Raw genomic sequence first — 12,235 nt, forward strand, 5'->3', positions numbered from 1 at the left:
AAAAGTTGAACACCCCTCCAGCCGACAGGACCTGAGATGGTATCTGGGCAAATGCCATTGTATGGTGGTGGAGAGGGGAGGAATACTAAGATAAGGGACCTGGACCAAGGGCCCAGGCTGTTTTTTGTTCCTTATTGGGGGTGGGTTGGTCCCACTCAAAGGTTTTGTTGTGGGAGCATTTTGGTTTGGGAGGTCCGTGGAACGCTGTAGTATAAGTGGATACTGATGAAAAGTGGTGGTGGGACTGGGGTAGGAGGATGAGTGTGAGGGGGGCTACCTGGTACGTGCTCTCCCTGCAGTTGAGCTTTTCTTTGGCAGGGTTCACGTATATACGCAGAGTTATCACAGGTGGAACAACATGTACCCCGGATAGGAATAACCGGATAACACCAGTGGAAAATAGGCCTAGGGAGGGAAGCCTACGAATAGGCACCCTGAACGTGAAAGGGTTGAACCCACCCACTAAACGATCCATGGTGGCAAGGGAATTTTCGGAGGGTGGGACTAGATGTCATGTTCCTCCTGGAAACCAGTTACTCCAAGGGGGATGAGAAAAGGGTCCCATGTGGGTTGATTTGCTGGGAATTCTAGTGCTCTGGCCCCCTGAGAAAGGCAGGAGTGGGTATTCTCATAAAGAAGGGATTTAGAATGGAGTTCACCAAGGTTTGGTCCGGTGTGGAGGGGGGGGGGCTGTTGATCTCAGGAGACATTAGAAAGGTTAGGTTCACGTTTGCCATGGTTTACACCCTAATCAGGGACAGTTAATATTTCTGAAAGCCACAATGGCAAAAATATTGGTAGAAAGCTTGGGGCATTTGATCACCGGAGGTGACTTTAGCACGTGAGCGGACCCGGAAATGGGCAGGCAAGAGCTTTGGGACAGGGAACAGGAACTTCTGGGGGTTGGGACATTTGGCACCACTTCCACCCACTAACACAGGGTTACATGTTCTACTCCCCACCACATGGGACCTACACAAGGATTGATTACCTCTATATTTCTAGAGAGCTATGGGAGGAGGCACAGGGTGCAGAGATGGTTCCGATCTCTTGGCCTGAACATCACATGGTGACGGTGGCTATACAACGGTTGGGTCTTGCCCCCAAAGGGTCCAAATGGAGGTGTAATGAATCCCTCTGGAGGGACTTAATGTTTCACTCAGCAATGAGTAAGGAAATGGTGGAATATTTCAAAAAGAACGACACAGGGGATGTAGATAAGAGAATCATCTGGGAGGCAGGGATTAGGCGACCTGGCAAGGGATACTAATTTGGGAGGGGGCGAGAAAGAAGAGGAAAAGGGCACTAGTGGAGAGGTTGATGGAAGATATAAGACAACTTGACTTGAAAGCGCATGAACCCTCAGGGAGTTGGGAGAATGCATACTGGAAGCGAGGGGAAAGAGGGACGAATTGAGGCTCTTGCCGGAGGGACAAATTATCCATAGTCTGCAATTTTTTAAACAAAAGTTCTATGAGACAGGGGATAAAGCAGATTCCCTCCTGGCTGCGAGGTTGAGGGGCCAGGGCACAGATAGGTGGGTTGCGGAAATTGAAGGGGCCAACAGTGCTACATAACACAGGGGGGAAGGGATTGCACAGGCCTTTGCAGCCTTTTATGAGAAATGTACCCCAAGTCGCACGACATAGACACCTATTTGAGAGACAATGAGAGACCTATTTGAGAGACAATGAGAGACTTCACCCCCTTTGAAACACTGCTGGAAAGGGGCACTGAAATGAGAGGGCTGATATCTGCGATGTACGGGGCCTCGGTTGGGGCGGGAGGTGTGTCCACTGAGAACCTGAAAGGTTGGTGGGCAAGAGACTTTGGGGTGGAAATAGACAAAGCCCTTTGGGGTAGACTGTGCAGGGGAGTGTACAAGGTATCACTCTCCTGCCAGTACAGGCAGCACTCCATTAAGCTCCTCCATAGGTAGCAAATTGATCCGGTCAGACTGTCGAAAATATTCATGACTGCAAGTCCCACATGCTGGAGGGGATGTGAAGAGAGAGCCGATTACTGGCAAATGTGGTGGCGCTGCCCTAGGGTACATGTTTTCTCGGATGAGGTCCTCGGGTGGATCAAAGACCTAGACGGTATAGCTAGAAGTTAATCCCCCCTGTTGGTCCTGTTTGGTTTCAGAGGAGGACGAGGGAGAGTATCTTGGTCTCCCCAAAATGGCAGCGGCCCTACTGTTGGCCGCTAGGGCCTGTATTGCCACTAAATGGAAAAATTAACACCCACCCAGCAAAAGGGAATGGACCAATGTTGCCAAAAATATTTACACTATGGAAAGAATTACAGCAGGGCTTCATGTGAGGGCTGGACCAATAGAAATTGATTGGTATCCCTTTATTGTACGTTATATGTCGCTGGACCAGCATGCAGGGCGGTTCGATGTGGTTCCCACCAGTGGCGAGGTCTAAGAAAGATGGTGTGGAATATGGATGACCAAAGGGGGTGTGCGACACAGCTATGAGGGTACCTTTACAATAGGGGGGAGCAGTGCCCAAGGGGCCTAAATGCAGGTTTTTCACCTGTCAGGGGTTCAAAGATGTATTTGAAGAGGGAGTAAGCAGTACAAGGGTGGGAGGTGGAGAGGGGGTTGAATACCGGGGAGTTTTTTGTGGTTATTGAATGGGGATGGGGGCTCTGCCCTTCAACCAGTCCACAGTTGTATTTGTAATGTTGTATTCTTCGACAAAATAAAATAAAATGTGAAAAAAGAAATAAAAAGTGTTACTTGCAAAATCATGATGTTTTACTAGAACATCACAAGGAGGCGCACCTGAGTGTACTCTGTGTACTCTATTGATGCAGGTATCACTGGAAGTGCCATCTTCAAGAGGGAGGCACAAAAGCAAATTAAGTTTTGAATGTCCTGACTTTTAGAGTTTCCGCTCTCGAATGTTCACCCAGCACAACCTGTTTCCCAGGTTTTCACATTTCTCATGAAGGGATTTAACTGCCAGTTTGATAAATCTTTTACAATGTGGGGTCGTCACTCTTTGATGTTAGTTACATCTACTTTGCATGTATCAATTCTGGCTCCAAAGTCTTCTATTTATTTCATGTTCTCATTGATTACTTGCATTAAGTCTGAACTCAGGACATTTATCTCCAATGAAATTATGGTTTAAACGTCATTCTTCAGTGCTTTGAAAATGTCTTCCAAGATTTCCCTCTTAAATGAAATTTCTCTGTTGGCACCTTCCTCTTGTTTGCTCATTGTCAGGCCTTCTGTGCAGGGGTTCTGCTCCCAGCTTTGAAACTGTCCCAGTGGAACCCCTAGGAGTTTTGCAATGTTTTTCTTGCGGGCTGGCTTGCTTGTCTTAATTTTTTCAACATTCTAGGGTGCTCACATGGCAAACCGGCCAGGTTTCTAATGAGTCTTGCATCACCTCGTGAAACAGGACTATGGTGCAACGCTCTTACTTCTGCTAGTTGTGTGCAAAACAAGACTGGTGTCTCTGAAGTAAAAGATGTCCTATACGGTCAAACCCACAAGTGTCAATGGTGACAGGGCAGGCGTCCAATTACAGAATGCAGAGCTTTTCAGTGGCCCCCGTGGTATTGGAATGAAAGAGCACAGGAGGATACAGGTCTTATCGGTGGGTCTCCCTTTATGACAGCCAGAGTCCCATGGGCTCCACCACATCCCTCGTCCCTTCCACAGCTTCTCCAGTCCACCGTTCTTGTTCTAGGTACCACTGTGGTTCTGATGTGGGGACTGAGCCAGGGGTTATTTGGTGCATGTCCCTGTGAGCGCTCTGAGGCTTTCGGTGAGTTGGCGCAATATAAAAACTCTATAGAATAGAATCAAATGCTTCCTCCCTTCATTATAATCCCCTGGAAGTCTGTTTTCTCAAAGCCTTTCTCTGAAGTCCTTTTGGGGGCTTCTCTTGCTGCTCCCAACAAACTTTCATTGAGGTGAGCGCAAAATCTGTTCAAATCTTTTTTTATTAAAGTTTCAGGATCTTTGAATCACAAGAACTTAACTCAACTTGCGCACTTAGCAATGAAGACAAAAATCACTTTGACATCACAGCTCAGCATAATAACATCAAACCTGCAACTGACCCCTACCACTCACCTCCACCCCCTCCTCCCCAACTCCCTCCCAAACACCACCATACCCATCCACTGTCCCATCCACACCTCATCTCTCTTTCAGTTTCGTTCTATTGTCTTTTCAACTTTATTTCGTGTAGTGCTCCACGTTACCGCTTAAGACATGCTCAGCCCTAATGCTCTAAGTCTGGGGGAGCATGTATGTACAATCCCTATTAGCGGCCTTGATATACTGCAGGAAGTCTTCCCACTTTGTAAAGAAGAGTGTCATTCTATGACAAGACTGGAGGCGAGCATTATGCTTCAACTTCTTTATTTACTACCCTTCAGCAGTTTCAACAAAACTATTTCAAACCAAACCAAGAATGTTCATATGTCCATATAACTTTCGTCTTCCTGAAACTACAAATCCCAAAGTCTCTGTAGTCCATCCTTCCAGCTCAGCTATGACCACATCCTGTCCCTGAGCTCCTCCTCTTCTTTTACTGCTCTTCATGCAGATAAGTCACGTTCTCTCTACTTCCCAGTTAACGTGTATATGCATTGCAATAACTGATGTCTAGATACTATTATTATTTGACTTTAGGTAGCATAACGACTCTGATATGCCATAGTTTCAGTGAGTTTTATGAGGAAGCGCGAGCGTAGGCTCTACTAGCGCATAGCGATATTCGGACGGCGTCGGCAGACGAGCGCGTCGGTTCGAGTTTCCTCGAAGGACGGCGTACCACTCCGAGGACGCATTAGGAGCTACCGCAGCCGCCTTTGCCCCGTGCCGTATTCCCGGCACTTCAGGGGTGCGCCGGCGAGCCGCGGAGCTCCCAGAACCCGCGCTGGCCCTCCTCGGGAGGTAGCGCAGTTTTCGCTCGGGCGCTGACCCCCTCCCTCGCAGAGGCGGGGCCAGGCGCCGGGCGCAGGCAGCCGTCAGAGCGGCGGATAAGGAGCGCTGGCCCCCTCCCTCGCGGAGGCAGGGCCAAGCGCCGAGCGCAGACAGCCGCCAAAGGCTGATACGAAGCGCATTCCTCCCCCCCTCCCTCCTTCGCGAGGGCGGAGCGTGCCGAGTGCCGAGCCGCGTCGCATTTAGACTGCGACGCGGACCGAGACACCGGCTCCACTGTGTAAGCGCGCAGGAGAAAGCTGAAACCCAGCCGAGCGTCGAAGCGTTTGACTTCATTTGCGGGAGCAGCTCCTGAAGAGAGCTGAAGGAGGAAGCAGGCAGCTTCAGCTCCCGTGTGGATTGAGCTGGCTAACAGCACACGCACACGAGGCAGAAGCCTCATAAAGACGGTCAGTGTACCCAAGCCACCTCAGGCATAAGATATATCTCATCACGAGGCAGAAGCCTCATAAAGACTGTCAGTGAACCAAAGCCACCTCAGGCATAAGAAGTATCTCAGTAGTCTGGTGCAGCCACAAAAAAAAAAAAAAAATCAATAAAGAACAATTTTAAAGTAAGGGAATTTGGAACCCTGATAAGCAGCTACTAGGAAGTGGGCAGCGAAGACACCTTCTCACAGGTACCAAGGCACAGAGCACCCCTTGTCATGTCCGAATTCGAATGGAGCGAGGAAGAGCAGCCACTAGACCTGGCTGCCAGTTTCAAGGAGGTGCTGGGGAGTTCCCTAGTAGATGCAGTGGCGCAAGGGGTGAGACCCTTACAGGAGAGGCTGGAGACCCTGGAAGCAATGCTTCATCAGCCTAAAGAAAGCACCATGAGGACTCGCAGCTTGCCCATCGAACCCTCAGGAACAGGGTATATGGGGAGTATCGAGGCCCGCAAGAGAAAAGCCTCTGCAGACCCCCAGGGCCCTTCGGATGAGGCGAATGATAAGGCCCCGGAGGTCGCCGACGCCTTTGCGAAGCTTAAGAAAGCATATTTGCAGCGTCAGGCCGTGCCGGACCTCGCGACCCCCTCTCCTGGGGAAGAAAACGAAGGAGATGATGACCTAGGCTCGGAAGAAGAGTCAGAGGAGGGAGTCCTGCCTCCTCAAGAGCCGGAGGACCCAGTCGAGGAAGATTGGGCTAAGCCCAGCGGGGGGAAGAAGACCCGCAAAGAAAAGCACCTCGAGGAGGAGCAAGACGATATGTTCGATCCGGATGCCATTAGAAATCCGAGATCATCCGACTGGCAGCCTTCTCCGAGAGTGGCTCAATATATGATGGCGAGGCTGAGGAAGGCCTTAGGTAAGGAAGTGAGACAGCGTTTATGAGCAGAGTGCCCTCGACCTGATCTACCAGGGAAGGTGGCGGAAGCTCCCAAATTGGACCCTAAGATGCTCACCTTTGTCTCAAAGACCAATAAAGATCCCCGTAAGGGGATAGACAGATCCTGGAAGAGCTGCCAGGAGAAAGTCCTGGACTTAGCCGGTCCCCTCGCCAAGATCATGGACCTAGCAGAGAGGGCAAGGGACACGGGCGAAGAGGTGGACCCAGAAGCCCTAGCAGGTTGGGCGCAGAGAGCGGTTTGCCTACTAGGTAACGCGAACTGTGCCATAGCCTCCGAGAGAAGAAGAGGACTGCTTCTAAAGATAGACTCGAAGCTTAGTGACCTGGCATCCTAAGAGGCTGGAGAGGCCGCCCAAGGTTTCCTGTTTGGGGAGACATTTGGAAAGGAAATGGGCTGCTTTGTAGGCACTTACGCCTCACTGGAGAAAGCGCAAGCATCCATACGAAGAATCTTCCCACAGAGAGTTTTTGCTGGGACCGGTCGACACAGGGGTCGCTCGACCGGTCGCCAACAAGGAGGTAGAAGACCCTCGAATTACAGAGCACAGTATTGGGAAAACAGGCAGCAAGACACGTTCTTCCCAGCCAGAAGTCGCAACCCCAGAGGCCGACGAGGAAGAAGTTTCGGATGAGGCCAAGGGTTTACACCAGGTGAGAGCGAGAACCTATCCTCCGGTGGGAGGGAGGACATGTATGTTCTGGGGAAACTGGCGCGCGCTTTCCAGCGATGCCTGGATTTTGCAAACCGTCAGAGGTCTGCAGCTAGAGTTTATTCAAGATCCAGTACAGACCGCTATCCCCCAGCGCCCGCACTTAGCGAAAGCGGAGCAGGAGGCTCTCAATGCGGAACTAGTGCAGTTAGAGAAGAAAAGAGCCATAGAAAGGTGCCCCGGGGCCCCGAGCTTTATCAGCAATATGTTTCTCGTTCACAGGAAAGAGAAAGTATGCCCAGTGATCAATTTGAAAGAATTGAATGGATGGATAGTCTACCATCATTTCAAGATGGAAAGGATCCATCAGCTCAGAGACTCCCTGAGAGAGGGGGACTGGCTGACCAGGCTAGACCTGAAGGACGCATACCTTACAATTCCAGTACAGGAGCAGTTCAGGAGATTCCTAGCTTTTCGCTGGAAGAAGCAGTTCTGGCAATTCAGGATGATGCCATTCGGGCTGTCGTCGGCGCCTTGGGCGTTCACGAAGCTGATGAAACCAGTCGCTGCAGCCATTCGAGAGAAAGGCATTCGGCTGATTATATATTTGGACGACCTGTTGCTTCTTGCAGAGGATCGTCAGGTGCTGGAATACCAGACGAAGTGGGTACTAGACCTGCTGCAGTCCCTAGGGTTCCTAGTGAACACGGAGAAGTCAGATACAAAGCCGGCACAGAGGTTAGATTTCCTCGGCTTCATCCTGGATACAAGGAAAGCCACCCTGGAGCTGCCGGTGAGGAAAATACGAGACATCAAGAGAGAGATCAGAGCATGTCTAGCGAAGAAAGTGATTTCTCTAAGAATCCTGGCCAGAGTAGTGGGCCTCCTAGCAGCCTCTATCCAAGCCATTTTTCCGGGTCCCTTACACTACAGAGCATTACAGAGGTTAAAGATAAGACACCTGCAGCAAGGGTTGAGGTATCATCAATCGATACCACTAGATCAGGAATCTATAACGGAACTGGAATGGTGGTTGCAGAATATGGACGCCTGGAATGGGCGTGCCATATTCGGAGACCGGCCGGACCTCGTGATAGAATCGGACGCCAGTCGTCTAGGATGGGGTGCCCGGTGCGAAGAGTTGCAGACTGGAGGCAAATGGAGTGTAGAGGAGCTCAGCCTCCACATAAACTGCCTAGAGCTCCTAGCGGGCTCTTTCGCGATAAAGACGTTCACAAGAGACAAAGTGAAGTCTTGCGTCCTGCTGAAGATGGACAACATTTCAGCAGTTCGCTACATAAACCACTTAGGAGGGACAAAGTCCAGGATGCTAGCCGAGCTAGCAAAGGACTTCTGGCATTATTGCCTAAGGACAGGGACATCAGTGACGGCAGAGTATCTGCACGGAGAGCTGAATGTAGTAGCAGTTTGGAACTCGCGATACCTCACGGACTCCAGCGATTGGAGGTTGGATCCAGAGGTGTTTCAGAGGTTGGTCCAGAGATGGGGACCTTTGCAGACAGACCTGTTTGCATCGCGCCTGAATGCACAGATACCCAGTTATTTCAGCTGGAGATTGGATCCAGACGCCAAGGGTACGGACGCGTTCCTACAAGAATGGGCAGGCGGCACGCATTATGCATTCCCTCCGTTTATGATGCTGAACAGAGTGCTGGCGAAGTGTCGGAGGGACAGAGCGGAGCTAGTACTAGTAGCACCGTTGTGGAAAGCGCAGGTGTGGTTCCCGACACTGATAGAACACCTGATAGATCTGCCGAGGGTCCTTCCGGAAGGAGAGCGATTGCTCACGGACCCAGCTGGGCAGTGTCATCCTCTGAGAGTGAGGGGGACACTCCCGCTCATCGCGTGCAGGATATCCGGAGACGATGGGAACTGCCGGGCATTTCGATGCAAGTGGCGGAACTTATTGCCGAATCCTGGGCTCCATCGACTAGGAGGAGCTACGACGCGGCTTGGGCCAGGTGGACGGATTGGTGCAGAAGGAGAGGTTTTCATCCCATTTCTGCACCTGTAGTAGCCATTCTATATTTCCTAGCACACCTGTTGCAGGATGGGAAAGCTTTCCGTACTATCGGAGTATACAGATCAGCGATCTCGGCAGGTCACAGTCCAATTGAAGGGGTGCCAGCAGGCGAACACCCAGCAGTATGCAGGCTTATTAGAGGAGCTAAGTTCAGAGCGCCACCCGCTCCCAAATATACAGTTTTATGGGACGTGGCGAGAGTATTGAAATTATTGGAAAGCTGGCCGAGAGATAGATACTTGTCTCTCAAGCAGTTATCAGGTAAACTGGCGATGCTGTTATGTCTCATATCCTGTAAGAGGGTATCGGATGTTAGGGCACTAGAGATTAATAGAAGGACGTTTGGACCAGAAGGGGTGACCTTTATAGTAGTACAAAGGACTAAGTCGAACACAGCCTCAGTGCACTATCCCTATTTTCCAAATAATAACAAGTGGTGTGTAGCTAGTTGCATAAAAGAATACAAAGCCAGGACGGCAGAAGTGAGAGCGACAAACGCGAATCAGTTGCTAATAGCGCGCAGGAGGCCTTTTCAGGCGGTAAAGACAGCTACCATAGCGAGATGGGTTAAAGAGGTGATGCTAGCAGCAGGTATTGATTTGAAGCAGTATGGGGCGCATTCAGTGAGAGGGGCCATGGCTTCTAAAGCATACAGGACGGGAGTTCCATTGCAGGATATTATGGCAGCTGCTGACTGGGCGAATGATCGAACTTTCAGGGTATTTTATCTTAAACCATCTGAGTGTTTAGCGAGTACAGTGTTGGGACAGCTATGAACAAGCATAATGCTCGCCTCCAGACTTGTCATAGAATAAAGATTACCCCTGCTAACTGCGCAGGGAGTATTCATTCTATTAAAGACTAGGAGGCGAGCATTAGTTCCCACCCTCAACAGTTTGATAATCATATTGTATGGTAATAAGGTGTGGATATGATGACAAACTAGCTGCCACCCTGATGTTATGTTTATGTTCTCTCTAGGGGAAGAGCAGAAGAATAATTGAAGGATGAACTAGAAGGATTAAGCCGTGGTGAAGTTAATTGTTGGAGTTCGTGAAGTCCTTGCTCGGTTGGCGGGACGAGAAAGTTTTGGTTACAAGCCATTCAGAGCAGGTAAAAGAGAGGAGGAGCTCAGGGACAGGATGTGGTCATAGCTGAGCTGGAAGGATGGACTACAGAGACTTTGGGATTAGTAGTTTCAGGAAGACGAAAGTTATATGGACATATGAACATTCTTGGTTTGGTTTGAAATAGTTTTGTTGAAACTGCTGAAGGGTAGTAAATAAAGAAGTTGAAGCATAATGCTCGCCTCCTAGTCTTTAATAGAATTAATACTCCCTGCGCAGTTAGCAGGGGTAATCTTTATTGTATTGTGCAACGTATATGTCATTTTCTTGTAAATGGGGAGCCGCCGCATGCCCCTTAGCCAGTCGTCCATAAAGGCAATATGCGTGGATTTCCATCGTACTGCAATAGTGTTTCTGGCCACTAATACGATCACTCTGAGGAGCTGTAGCGAAGGCTGCTGGGTGCCTGCTATCCGACCTTGCTTGGGTCCCCCCAACCCAATAGGCAGATCTCTGGGCAGCAGTCAGTCGGCAGACCTATGATCTGCTGTAGTATATCCACCACCTCTTCCCAGTAAGGTTGTAACTTGGGACAGCACCACCATATGTATAGATATGTACCTGCCGCGCTGCACCCTCGCCAGCATAGCCTGGAGTGGTTGGTCCTCCGGTAGGACCCTCTCTGAGGGGAAAAGTACCACCTCATCAGCATATCTTGTAGCTTTGCTCCGCATACTGAGTGCTGACTGTTACTTTCGAGACCCCCCTTCCATATCTCATCCCAATGTTTCACCTCCAGCTCTTTGCCTAAATCCCTATGCCATTCATTTGCATAGGACGGTAGTCCCGCCAGTGCCTGCGGCTTGAGACAGTCCTACAGCTGCAAGATCAAGCCTGCTGACCCTCCAGGAGTGAAAATCAGCTTCTCAAATGAGGTTAGCGGTCTCATGGCCCCTACCTTATTGTCCCCTTGAAAGACCCAATGTCGGAGTTGTAGATGTGCAAAGCGCTTTGACTCACTTATCCCAAAAGTATCTTTGAAATCTGCAAAAGATCTGATATTGCCCTCTTCAAACATGTGCGGGATGTACTTGCATCTCCATGCCTGGAAGGCTTTATTACAGTATGCTGGGGTAAAGTTAACATTGTGATGGATCGGAGTAGCCGGTCCCGGGAATGCTGTTAAGCCCAGATTTCTCATAACAACATCCCAGATTTTACATGGGGTGGCAGTGGATGGAAGCTCGTATAAGCATATGGGAGGGTCCTAGCATGGAATCCACAGCATGTATCTGAGGGGTCAGCCTGCAACCTGCTCCTCTAATTGTCTCCAGGTTTTTTACAAGTTTGGGTCAACCCAATCACACAATACCCGCAGTTGCGCAGCTTGATAGTATTTGTGAAGCTGCGGTAAAGCCACCCCACCTCTGTCTCTATGCCTGTATATGTTGCAGCTGCAATTCTAGCTGGGCGATTTCTCCAGACAAATTTGCTAATTTCCCTCTGGAGGTTCTCTGGCACCTGTTTGGGAGGAGTCACAGGTAGAACTTGAAATAGGTACAGATGTCTTGGCAGAACAGTCATTTTTATTGCAGAACCTCTACCTAATCATGATAACTCTTGTGCACTCACTTCAGTAAGTTGGCCTTAACAGCGCCCAAGACTTCAAGATAATTTGCATCATATAGACCGCCCGACCGAGCTGTAAGCCGTATACCCAAGTAACGGATGCCCTTTGTTGCCCACATAAAGGAAGAGATGAACAGCAAACGTTGCACTCTGTCCCGCCCCAAGGGTACGTTCAAGGCTTCACACCTATCCAGATTTATTTTAAATCCTCAGACTGATCTATATTCTTCTAAAAGGACAAGTGTTGGAGGGAGTCAAGACTCCGGTTCTAACACAGCCAGAAGAATATCATCACCATATAACACTATTTTATGATCTGTCCCCACATAACTGATACTCTGTAGATCCTTCCTACTTCTTATTTGCTCTGCCAGTGGCTCCATTGAAAGTGCAAAGAGGAGAGACGAAAGGGGACATCCCTGCCTTGTTCCCCTACTTAAACGAAAGCCCTGAGATAATTGCCCATTAATTGCCACTTTCTCAGACAATGTCCCATACAATGACAAAATATTCCCCTGTATAAAGTTCTTGCCCACACCAAATCT

This window comes from Ambystoma mexicanum, chromosome 5p (assembly GCF_040938575.1).
Source record: "Ambystoma mexicanum isolate Mex_15411 chromosome 5p, UKY_AmexF1_1, whole genome shotgun sequence".
Taxonomy (NCBI): Eukaryota; Metazoa; Chordata; class Amphibia; order Caudata; family Ambystomatidae; genus Ambystoma; species Ambystoma mexicanum.